This window comes from Lepidothrix coronata, unplaced genomic scaffold (genome assembly GCF_001604755.1).
Source record: "Lepidothrix coronata isolate B3197 unplaced genomic scaffold, Lepidothrix_coronata-1.0 Scaffold123, whole genome shotgun sequence".
In the NCBI taxonomy this organism is placed as follows: Eukaryota; Metazoa; Chordata; class Aves; order Passeriformes; family Pipridae; genus Lepidothrix; species Lepidothrix coronata.
Window position 1 is genome coordinate 105,584 of NW_016690303.1, and position 12,991 is coordinate 118,574.

Genomic DNA, 12,991 nt, shown 5'->3' on the forward strand with positions numbered 1-12,991 from the left:
GAGGATGGGACACCGACCCCCTGAAGGAAGCATTTCTGTTCAGTACTACCATTCAGCATGTTACTGAGTGCTCCCTGGTTCAGATGATGTAGCCAAGTGCTTTGAAGAGGTGATAACTTGCTGTAAGTCAGTGTTCTCTCAGGAAGAGCTCTTGGTACTGTTGAGGGACCTGGGCATAAGGAGGTGCACTCCTGGGCACTCCTGTGGGTGCAGAGAATTTTCGGTCCCTGGAAGTACAGGTAGGGGAGAGTATGGATGGTACAGGAGCAGGCTGCAAGGAAACCTAAGCTGCACTGACTTGGCTTTCTTTGTTCATGCATCAGTTATGCCAGGGATTCCCAACCAATGGTGCTTAAATGCCACCCTGGAAGGTGGTGATGGCAGCACATGATCCCCCCTCTGCCCAGCTGTGTGTGCAGCCCCTAGGCACACCAGCCCTATCACTTCCCCTCCACCAGGGCTGGCAGGGAAGCCTTGGCATCAGGGTAGCTACTGAAGAGCAAGTTGCCAACTGCTTCTTGAAAAAGTACACGAAAGCGGTGTTTTCTTCTCATCCCAAGCTCAACCTAACTGAGCCCTACTGCCAGGGGATTTCTGCACTTTACCTCCTGTATGGGCACTCAGGTGTTTTCAGACTCTGCCTAGACAGCCAGTATTGTACACTATCATAGCTTTTGGGTGTTGCTCATGACCTGAAAGAAAAAACTTAGTCAGGGCTCCAAAGGTTCCTATGCAGTTGAGGACCCCTCCTAAGAGGCTGATCTCTCCAGGCCAGTTGCTGTCTATCCTGATTAACTCTTTAATCCATAGCCCAGCTCCCTCTGCACTCACATACCTCTCCTTTCAGAGCATACAACCTAGAAGTCAGCCCACCATCCCCAGAGCAAAGCCTGCTGGACCTACCAACTCCATCTCTGCAGCATATTCCTCTTTTATGAAATCTGTCTGTTGACCAGTGCCCCACTTCTGCCTTCTTTACAACTCATGCAACTCACATGCCCACGCGATTCACTGAACCTTGCAGCATCAGGAAGACACCTTGGTGGGGAAAGAACAAGCAAAAACTGGGAGGGATGTCTGCAGCCAGGCAGCAGGAGATGGAAGCAGCTCATGGCATCCAGTCTCAGCAGCCATCAGCTTCTGATCACTGAAAAAAAGAACTTCCATCATGATACCCTGAGTATCAGGAGGCTGATTTACTCGAGTTGCTGTTAACTGCAACTTCTGCAGAGAGAAAGGATTTCAGATCAAATGTCCCAGATCCCACTGATTTTTCTATGCTGTTTTCTAGGCCCATTACTCATAACCCTCAAGTCACGTGAGGCTGATCTCATTCTGAAGCTCCCATGTAAATGAGTTCCCAGCCTGCCTCTTGTGATTTACTTGTGTTGGGAACATTAAAGCTAGTGGGGCCTTTTTTTTTAGGTGCTCTGGTATTTCCCTAATGTCCTTAGGGTATTTTGACCCTCTTGATGCTTTCTGCTCGCTGCCCAGACAACTCTTCAAGTTCATATATTTTTTACCTTCCTGTTCTTCAAGAGAGAACTTTTATTTGGAGTTCTCCATTTTTGTGACCACTTCTGGAAGTCACTTTGCTAAGACCCAAATCTTTGATAGCTAGAGATTCATTCTTTTTTTAGCAGAAAGGCAAAACTAATATAGAATTGTTAAGGTTGGAAAAGATCTCCAAGATCATTGAGTCCAGTTAACCTAACACTGCCATGTTCACCACTAAACCATGTCCCCAGATGCCACATCCACACTTCCAGAGACGATGACTCATCCACTTCCCTGGGCAGCCTGTTCGAATGCCTGAAAACCATTTCAATGAAGAATTTTTTCCTATTATCCAATCTAAGCCTCCCCTGCTGCAATTTGTGGCCATTCCCTCTTGTCCTGTTGCTTGTTACCTGGCAGAAGAGACTGACCCCCGCCCAGCTACAACCTCCTTCAAGGTAGTTGTAGAGCATGATAAGGTCTCCCCTGAACCTCCTTTTCTCCAGGCTAAGGAATCCCAACATGAAACAATTGGCAAAATTACTACTTGTATTGCACTGGAATTCCTTATAATATAGTGCAGGAAGGGATTGCCATGCAGGCTGTGCTTACATATTCATTTTATTTGGGGAAGGGATACTTTTAGATGAATATAAGATGATCTGAATATTATCTAAGTTTCTGGATTTCTCAGGAATCTAACCACTCAATTCATAGATAACTTATGATATAGAAAAGGAGAAAGCATGCACTACATTTTCAGAAGTACAGAGAGAATGTATATTTATCTTTTGATACTTTAGTGCTCTGCTTAGCAAATCTTTGGCGTGTTCTGAAGTACTAGGCCACATAATAGGTCTGGGATCACAAAACAGCATGTACCATGTTAGATGAAAACACTTGACATTGAATTACTGACGTAGGTGTGTACCCCAGGAGCCCTAGGCAAGAGTCAGTTTGGTCAGCAGTTTGCTGGTAAAGCAAGAATGGAGAGTCCCTGCTGTTACCATCTCAGGTGCAGGCTGTGATATACACATGTACACAGAAGGGAAAGGCAGCATATTGATGGCATGTGAGCCATCTCCCCATCCTTTCCTTCTGCACTTGTTCAGCCTCCATCCCCACCCTGCACAGTACTCCCCCTCACCCAGCAGAGTGGAAGAGAAGAGTTACCTGGAGATAGAGGGAACCTGCAGCCTGCAGTGGTGCTTCTTTGCTGCAGGCAGAAGCACAGGCAAACCATCCTTCTCCAAGGTAGTTGTCAAGAAGTGGTTTTTGAAGAAAGGATCTCCGATTTGGTGAAACTTTCACAAGTTGCCGGCCACACAACTTGGTGTACAGATTCCAGCTGAACCACTGATGGCCTGCAGCAAGTAAGAATGCAATAAATGGAAATGAAAAGCCTTTGACTGAGTTAGTATAAATATAGGAGTGGCTTCATATCTACTTTTTATGTGCTTGATTAAATCACAAGTGATAGCCATTTTGCCAGCTGTGTTTCATCCTGATGTCCCTGCACTTGCTACAGACGGTTGTAATCTACACCTTCCCATTCTTCAGAAGTGTCTAAAGTCAGTTAAACCACACTTATCTGGCAGCTATGGCTTTTACACTAACAGTGATAGGCATAGGAGAAAAGGTGGTTCAGTGATTAGGATACACACACAAAAGTAGAGATCAAGAGACCAAAATTCTTGGGATATATCAAGGTGTCTTTCCCATCTGTGACTAGAATATTTGACTCTAAGCTCCTCTTCTGAACAGGCGCTGCAGGGACTTTTAAGCAGCTACATCGAGGAGGTAGTCACCCTACTGAGAAGTAATTATAATCTTATCCTGCTCATCCCTAACTGTGTTTAGGAGGCAATGAGTAGGCAAGAATATCTGATAGGCCCAAGACCTGGTAGTTCATATGCCCACAGTTATCTTTATTTAAGCGTCCTGCTGAGACTTTGGCAGCAGGAAGGTCTCTGATCACCTCTGCAGTGTGGGAACTGGGACACAGACTCACCATAGACATCCTCAGTACCTGGAGATTTTACTGACAGAGGGGATGAAAGACTTTTGGGGCTGAAGGCAATATTTGAGGAGATTTGTGAAGATTTTACTAGTGTCTGGATGTTGAATACATATTTTGGGTATAAATCTCAAAAAAATTCACGCTGAGCATAATTTTGTGCACATGAGTTCGTCATGGTGATATTATGCATGGTTTGTTCAGGTGAGAGCCACAGGGGAGCAGCAGTTGCATAATTTTATCCTGCATATTTGAGTGGGAGATTATAGTGTAATATGTACACCACTGAAATAGAAAACCACAACATTGAACAGTTATAATTTCAGGTTATATTAAACTGCCAAGGCCCCTTAAAATCTGGAGTTAGAAGTACCTCAGAGTGCTCCATTTCTCAGGTGCCCACATTTGACATAAAGTGCAGCAAACCTGTCACTAATAGGAGCAGATTCAGTGGCCTAAACTAAACTTGTTCAGTCATTCCTGTGGTGATATTTCTCCCACATCAGTGATAAATACTTGATAACATCAACCCTTGCCTGGTTCAGAGAAGGGCTGTCCTAGCTGATTAGTAAGAAAGGCAAGTGCTTTAATTGAGCTGCTACATTAACTCCCCTTTCCTTGACTATCCATGGTTTTTTTGGAGAAGACTGCCACTAGCTCTCAGACAGGTTATTCATCTATCTGTTCAGTGTAGTAGGACACATTCAGATGTACCTCACAGCCCAGTCCTGCACCTGTGCAAATATTATCACTTTTCAGCCTGTGGTCAAGGCAACTCAATGAGTCTGCCCAGGTTCCAGCAGCTGCCCACTGCTGATGATGATCAGAACCATAGCTGTCCAGCCCAGGCAGACCAGCACACTTGCCAAGGGCTCTTGCAGCCCTTTTACTCAAAACAGCTGCTGTAGGAAACCTGGTCAGCCCCAGCATCTCCATTTGTCAAGATAAATGTCTAAAAGCCTGTATGTAGATACACATGTATCTATACTAAAATAACCAAAAACCCCAATGTACTCTCTGTCAAACAGAAATCTAAAATAAGAGCAGGTAATTTTGCTTGGGAGTTTTGTGATGACTTCTTTTTGTAGTAATCTTAATTTTCAAAAAAATCCCTGTGTCTAATATTGAAAGACAGCCTACAGCATGCTATCCAGACCGCCCCCTCCTCCAGCTTCACTAAAGTGAGTATTATATATGCAACCTCTCCTCTCTCCCACCACCTCTGACCTCTGACAGCAATATTTATTTTTGTTATTGGTTTGTCTGTTTTTCTCCAACCACCTTTTTTTGGAGGGTTAAGCTCTAATACCCATACATGGTATTGGGTAGGAATTCAGATTTCCCCTGGTAAATTACTGGGAAAGGAGGATCTTAGGTTTTGTCCTCTGTGGCTTGATGTCAAGGGATTCCTATGAGCTCATACAAATGCACATCGTAAGTTAGTCCAGTTCCCAGACAGTACTGTTTTTTTTTAAAGAGCCACTGTTGGGTGTCATGTCACAAGAAGGGGTCAAAATCCCCTTCTTATTTACAATGTAAAGTAAAGCCAGTGAGCTGGGGATCTGCTGTGAGGAAAACAACTGAGTGTGTTGCTTTGTGTTTTGAAACTAATGCTTTTCTTACTGACTTCTGTCCGATATGCTGCTAAGCACCGTGGGATAGAATTTGGTCACAGCATGAAGTACAGTGCAGCATGAGATTATCTGGTCAGAAATCCCACTTGCTAACATTGTTTGTCATGGGACTCATTTAATTTCCTGTTGCCTGACACTGGTGGCAGAAGAGTGAGGACTACGGTGACACTGGCTAAAGGTCTTGCTGCAAACTCCAGTAATATTTATATGCATGTAAAGCTTTAATAATTCGATTTGCTCTGCAACTTCCCTGCAGGTATTCTGTAGGATAACTAAAATGGGGATTGGGCCAGCTATCATATAAAAATAGTCTCTTATTTCCTTTTACACCTTCTGGAGTGAAAAGATGCACCTTAAATTGCTGCTCTTGGTACCCTCATGCCACAAAGGCATGCCTGTCTGAGGAGACCTGATTGTTAAGACACTGTATTCAAATAGATACATCTCGGTTGTTAGCTACCATTTAGGTGTCTTAGCCTTTGCTGTGGTCCCTAACGTACAGCTACTTAAAAAGCAAGAAAAGTAGCCAAACTGATATTTAAGCATGATAGATTATAGCTTATTTATCCTGTAACTTATTACCTGCAATGAGGATAAAGCTCATTTTTACTGATGGGAAGGAGTCACATTATTTTTTATTTATATATTATTAAGGAACAACCTAACAGAAAGGGATGATGTTGCATGGCTTTTTCATAGTCATGTACATGTTTAGACCACACTACACTTGTCTAAAAGAAAAAAGTTATCATTTTCAGAGACTTTTTTAAAAAAATAGAAGTTTGGGTGGTTGTGATAGAACAATAAATGATGAGCCCTGCCAGAATTCTCTTTGAAGGTTGGTGCCAGGTCAGCTGCTTGGAGGCAGGAAAGCCTCCAATGCTTTCTGGCAGTCCTGCGCATTTGAGTCATATCAGAAGCGTGCACCATTAAAGTTCAAAATGCATTACTCACACCAGGCATGTAGCTCAGGCCCCATAGGCCCAGCCAAACTTAAGTCTATGTGAATGTCAAATTTAACATATTCATAACCAGAATTTTCTTCCTCTCGCTTTTTCTTTTGTACACTCAGCAGAGAGGACCTGTTAAGGCAGAATTTCTTATCACCTGAGTTTCATGATTTAATTTAAGAACTTTCAGTTCAGCCAGCTTGGTGTTGCGTCAGACCTTTATCTTTGCTCATCTCCCCTGCACTGGAGCTGCACCAGCTTTCCACTCTGGGCTCCATGGTGCACTAAGTCCTCCTCAGAGTGGTACAATTTTTTCTGAGGATTTGGTTTGTTGATGTGTCTGCACATTGTAAGTTGACTGCAGCCACGATGTTGTTACCTCACTGCCATGTGTCTGTCCTCTGATCCAGGCTGACTCTTCCCTCCCAGAAGAGAAAACTACCATCAACTGGGATCAGGAACAATACGATCTTTAATGTGCAGAACTTTGTGGTTATTTTCCACATCTGCATGTGCCAAGTAGATGACACAGCATTTCCAGCTTTAGCCTACTTTCCAAGGTACCTGTGATTTCATTTTACAGTGCAATGAGGTTTCTGCTTCCTTGTTTTCCCACCATCATGCTGGGTCTAGGTGCATCTTGGTTTGCTCCCACCAGTGAGCCAGCTCCCATGGCAGTCATGTTCCTCTGCTCCACAAGGCTTTGGAGAAGGTGAGGGTCACAAACACAGCTTGCTGAAAATTTCTAGCCCCTAAGGCTCCTCCTTTATGCTTGCCTTCTTTGTCTCACAGATGGATTTATCTGTAGAAACGCAGAAGTTGGGCCATGCTTTTCAAAGGGACAGCCTTCCAAATTTCACAGTATTTATTCTTCTGAGTTAATAGCACTTCCTATTTGTAAACAACTTCAAATTAAACTGTCAACAAAGTCCAGCAGCAAACAGCAGTTATTGGATAAGTTTTACCTCTTTCCTTCTTGTCTGCAGTGAAGTCTCAGCCTGTAATAATATCTACATTACAGCTACCAGAGCTGTGTTTGTGCCTAACCTTTTATCAACATGCTCTTTCTATTATGTTTCAGGGTGTAATTTAATTAAATATTTTCAGTTTCAGGGAAAGTCTAGCTAGATCACATTTTTTGTAACTTATTTTTCCCCAGTCATAAACTATTTAAAAATATTTGATAATGCATAAAAGATTGACTAAATCTTTATTTTAATTCTGAAATTATGAAAATATCATCAGCAGAAAAAATTAATCCAGAAAAGCCTATAATAAATGGAAAATAATCACAGGACATCACAGAGGTCATTAAAAGGAGGAAATGGTAATTTTCTAGGCATGTGCAGCCAGAAAATGTTTAATCTATGAACTTTCTTGTTTTGAGCCAGATGAAGCAGAGGCAAGTAGACACAAGAAAAAATACAAATGAGTTCTTTATTCTGAAGCTGAATTAGAACACTCTAAAGATAACATCAAGGACTGGAAATCCCCTGGATATGTTTTGTATTTTTTCCAGTGAATCTCAGGATAGCAAGGGTAAGTGGATGACCACATCTGGTGTAGGTTGCATTTTGGTATTCCGCTTTTGCGGTGCTGACACAGAAGTTGGAATTCATTTGTGTTGTCTTTCCCTTCCTTGACTAAAAGCAGTGTCCAGATGACTAGTCCAGATGTAGATGTTTACACTGCAAAGGTGACATGTTTGATGAGATGAATCCCACAACCTATTTCTAAGGTGATGATTCCTCTTGGAGAAAGTTAGAAAATCAGGGCAATATGCAGATTGCCTGTCTCTGCATAGCTTCCTGACTAATCAGTTTGATACTGGGCAAACCACAGAGACACACAAAACTTATGGCCACTAGTACTTCCTGAAATCAATGGGTGTTAGGCATTTAAATGCTTTGCATATCTGGATAATCAACCTCTCACTTCTTCCATTTATATGTTTGTTCTGTATAAAATTGGAGAAATAGCACTCACCTAGGTCTCCTCAGTAGTTATGAGATTAAATTAGGGTAAATAACAATAATTATTTCTATCTGCATTGAGGATGTACTCACTTGGCATTATCAACATAACCTTGGGATCAACTGAGTCTCACCCTTAGACTCCCTTTTCATTTTTCTGAAGTCACTTTGTCTTGTTTCCTTTCAGGTACCCCATGGGATATAGAGGAATCAAAATAAAACTTGACCAAAGGGAGCCTTTAGAACCAGATGTATGTCTCTGCACTGAACAACAGCTAAATACTAAGGAATTACTATTCACCACCATTGCTTCATTACCATTTTCTTGGTTATTTTAACAGTGTTCTAGAAATGTGTTGGAATCCTCAAAAAATTCCCAGTTCAGGCCCAACATGTTCTCAGTGTAGAAAATCAGAACAAATTGAGATATATCAGGGTAGGGCTGTTTGGAATAAGTGTTGATGGCAAGACACTTGGTGTTGTTGCCAAAAACAATGTGTCCTCCACTTGCATTAATACTACATTCAAGAAAATAGGGTTTTCCTTTGTAGTCAATGGAATTGCATCAAAGATCTACCTGGCTCCATCATTGGTTTCTTTTTCTGACAAAGCAAAAGATCCGAAATTTTTTTAAAAACAAGAAAAAGTACTAAGTCACAATTTCCTGTACACCACTGGCTGCTGCACGGTATGTTTATCTTCTTTGAATCATAATACACTTGATATGTACCAGGGAATTTGTATCTGGCTTACACAATGATTAATGTTATAAATTGGGGCAAATAGATGACCCACTTGTTTACTTTAAGGTTTTCAAGGTTATCAAGGGAGATGAGAATAAACTACTGTGGCATGAACAAGGAAGTGACGTGAGAAGTTCATTTAGCTGGCTTTTATCTATTTATGTATTGACTTGTTGACATAATCAAGGGGTTAACATCCTCTTTGTAGTGGAAAAACATTCATAATAAAGATAAATTGTGATCTCAGTGAGACCTGAGAAGAACCAGTAAAAAGTTATAAAATTACTAAATTCTAAGTACGTGAAAAAAATCTCAGCAATGAAAAATACAGGAGCAAGAAACACCTTTTCTGCTAGTTTGTTTAGACACCCCTGAACTGCATCATTCCTTTTAACTCTGTAAATTGTGAACCCATAGTGAGCTATTTGCTTACCATTCCCCTTATTCTGTTTGTTGCTCTCAGGATGCAACATCACACTTCATATTTGCCTGTATTAAAGTGTATTTGTTTTGGTGGGTCTAGTTTGCTAATCCATCTATTTTACACTGTCTGACTCCTCTGCCTCCTCCATATTTAGTTTTTCCAGTTTCTTGTCATGTTTGTTTTTTATCAGCAGTGACTTAATATTTTCTTCCTGGCTACAGATGAAAATGTAGAATGAGATCAAATCTGGCACTGATCTCTGCAGAAAATAACAAACGAAGTCATGTGCTCAAGATTTCTTATTGGCAATGTATTAGTAATTATGCCTGGGCATCAGTTCTCACTTTAATGGGCATGGGTTTTTTGCCAACAAGAGTTGCTAGATTCTTCTGTCCAAACATTCTACAATACCAAAAAAATACAGTAGTCTATGTAGTTGCTTTTATCAACCAGGCTAGTAATTGACATCAGCAAAGCATCGAATCAGGTATATTAAAGAAACTTTGTTTTCTAATAATTAACACAGAATTACACCGGTTATTTTCCTTCTTCTTCAAGCAACTGTAGGATTTGTGGATGTACATTGCATTCAGGAAGAAGTGATGTTATTTACTTGTATCTCATAAGAACAATTATTTCCTTTACATTATTATTTAAGGGAAATGTTAGATGCAAAACCAAGATGTTTGCTGAACATTTTCTCCCTCTATGCTTAGAATTTTATTATCTCCAGAGGAGATAGTTATTACCGCTGAGATTACTTAGATGATTAAAAAATCTTTATTGCCTTTAGTTTTGTTAGTTTCTGATTTTCCCTCCATGTGAGTGCAACTCAGACTTTGGAAGATACACAAAATGTTCCTAAAGTCATCCTTGTATCAATGTTCATGTTCTGTTTTTATAAAGTAAAATTCTTTTGAAAAGGTCTAACCACTTTACACAGTCCGTCAACCTTCAGTTCTGAACTGTAAGAAATTTTTACTTCAGACAAAAATAGCCAGTATAAAGGCTCTCCAGTGTCATTGACCTTTAGTAGCCCCTGTGTACCCGTCTAATCTGCAAGAAAACTAAGCAAAGTCAAACCCTTGAAAAAGTTTCATGCTAGGAACATTTTTTACCTACTCTCTGCTCAAACCTGTAAACCACCCTATATTCCAGCATCTGATGACAGACTTCAAGGAGTTTCAGTCCCTGTGTGTGGGAGAGATATGTTCTTGCTGTAAACAAGTCAGATGTCAAAAGAACAAATGAATGACACACAGGGTGCTGTGTCAGAATTTGACCATCAAGTTTTGGCATTATGTGGCAATGCAAAAAGTTCCTACTCCTACATGTCTGCACCATCCACTCAGCTCCGCTGCTATACTCTGGCTACTGAGCTGCTCCAGCACAGCTGAGGAAAGATCCTTTTCATCCCTCAGTCTGGAAAATGTGATGTTCTTTATTTTTAATTCTACACAATTGCTGTATTATTTTGATCTATGCAATTGCAGGGCTAGGCAAAACTGCTAACACAATAATAAATAAGAGGAAACAGTGTGATATTGGTTTTCTCCATCAGGTCACTGAAAATTTTCAAGAGAATAGCAATAATTTTTAAAAAATGTAATTCATATATTTGTGCTAAGATTTTACACAAGCACACAAGCCAAAGAACATAGGAATATATTTGCTATCGGAATAAAAAGTTCCATGTAAGTGAGAATTAAATAGCTCTTGGATTAGCTTCTATTCGGGGGAGGAAAGCTTATGAAGAAACAAGATATTTTTACTTTTCTGACTAAAAGAAATGAAAAATGTCAAATTTACAGTAGACCAACAAATATCAGCCTCTGTGCTATGGAGTATTCCATGGTGACTAGAAGTCAGCATAACCACACCAGCACATGTCTGTGCTTGCTGACTCCTTAGGGCAGGTTGCTGTGTCTCCCAGGCTTCTTTGCAAGCCAGCTCAGCACAGTTTCAAGCTGTGTTCAGATGTCGTGTGTCCAATCAGCAGTCCTTCCTGGCAGGATATCAGGTGTAGTGTTGCCAGAGCAGGTGAGATATGTGGCAGCTCACCTGGACAGAGCATTGGATCCTCATCCCCAGAGAAGAAATGAAAAACCCTTATTGTATAAGGGTTTTCTTTGGACTCTTGGGTTTTCTTGTACTTTGTCTTTGGAATTCCTGGCCCCACTCAGTGGTGGGCTGGTGTTGGAGCTGGCTTTGGAGATAACCCAGGGGAAATCTGTTAAGACCTTATCTCAAGAGAAACATCCTTTGGATTTCCCTGTCCCTCTCAGCTCCAAGGACTCCAGGCTGCAGCTTGGAAGGACTGAGGACACCTCAGGGCCATTTTTCTCCAACAGATTCAGGCCTGATAGGTCTCAGAGGAATTCTTCTCTTTGGAGGTTCTGTCTAGGGAGAGTCTGAATGGTGCTTTTACAAGCTGGTTTGCGAAGAGGGAATTTCCCATTTGTGGCCACAGGAGATTAACATATTGCCTGTATAAAAAGAGCGAATTGTCAAGAAGAATGGCACCTGCTGACTGTCAGGGGCAGGCTGCTAGGTGCAATTTGGGCAAATTAGCCAGGGGTTCATACCAGTGTCTAGTGTGCTGGGAGAGCACAACACACCTCTGTGCAGCAGACACCTGACCACCTCACCTTTGGCCAGGATTTTCATTTCTTTCCTCCTCTCCATATATTTGTGCCCTGGTTTTAGCCTCTAAAAGCCAATTTACAAACCCTCCACAAATTTACCCAAATGTGAGAGAAATTTCACACAGGCATAACTCAGCAGCGGGAATTATATATCAAACTTTATTACTAACAAAATAAAAAACCATAAAGCAATATATATACAACAATCTTAACTAACTCTCCTAACTCTGTATTTACACAGACCACCTCTCCCTCCACCCATAAAGTTCAGGAGGAAGAAGAAGTCTTTTCAGTTTCAGGGCAGCACAGTCTCTTCTCTTATCTTTAAGGCAGCAGTTTCAATTCACCGTAGCTGGGAAATCTCTCTCTCTCTCCATCAAAGTGTAGGGGATCTCTCTCTCATCCCCACTCAGCCCTTCAGTTCCAGTCGAGGGGTTTACCCATGGTCTTCAAGGGAAACAAGCTCATTACCACCATGGTCGTCATCCACAGAGTACAGGGAGTTAAAGCTTAAAGTCTTTACCTCCTGCTCCATGGAGGTTTCCTTCCACGGGAGTTTCAGGGGGTCCCCTAAGCAGGATTCCACCCCTCCTTTCCCGGGTCACAAGGGTTCTGGGGGTTTTTGACTCAGATCTTACCCGAGAAATGTTTCCAGCTGGCTTCTCCTGCTTCGTTGCAGGCTCTCTCTCCTCGCAGGACGTCCCTGCGTCTCTCGGTCCATATTTTGCTGCTCGCCTCCAAGCTGCTGCAGGAGCCTGGGCTGCTCCTCCACAGAGGCTTGCTCTGTGGCTGTGTGCTGCAGCTGCCTCTCCAGGGTCATGGCTAACCAGCCTGGCCTGCTCTGGGCCACCCCTCAGCTCATGTTGGCTTAGTGTTCCTGCCCACCGGGGCTTGGTTCCAGCCCCCAGCTGGACTGGGTCCCGTGCCGCCGCCTTTCCCTGGCAGTGGGGCGGTGGCGCGGTCTTAGCTCAGCATCCCAGCCCAGCTACAAAGCTGTGCCGAGTCCCCCGAGCTAGGGCTGGGGGAGGAAAGAAGCCCCCTGCCGCCACGGCCAGGACCAGGGGGGGAAAGCCCCCCCGGCCCCGCTCGGTCTCTCTCTCTCTCTTTA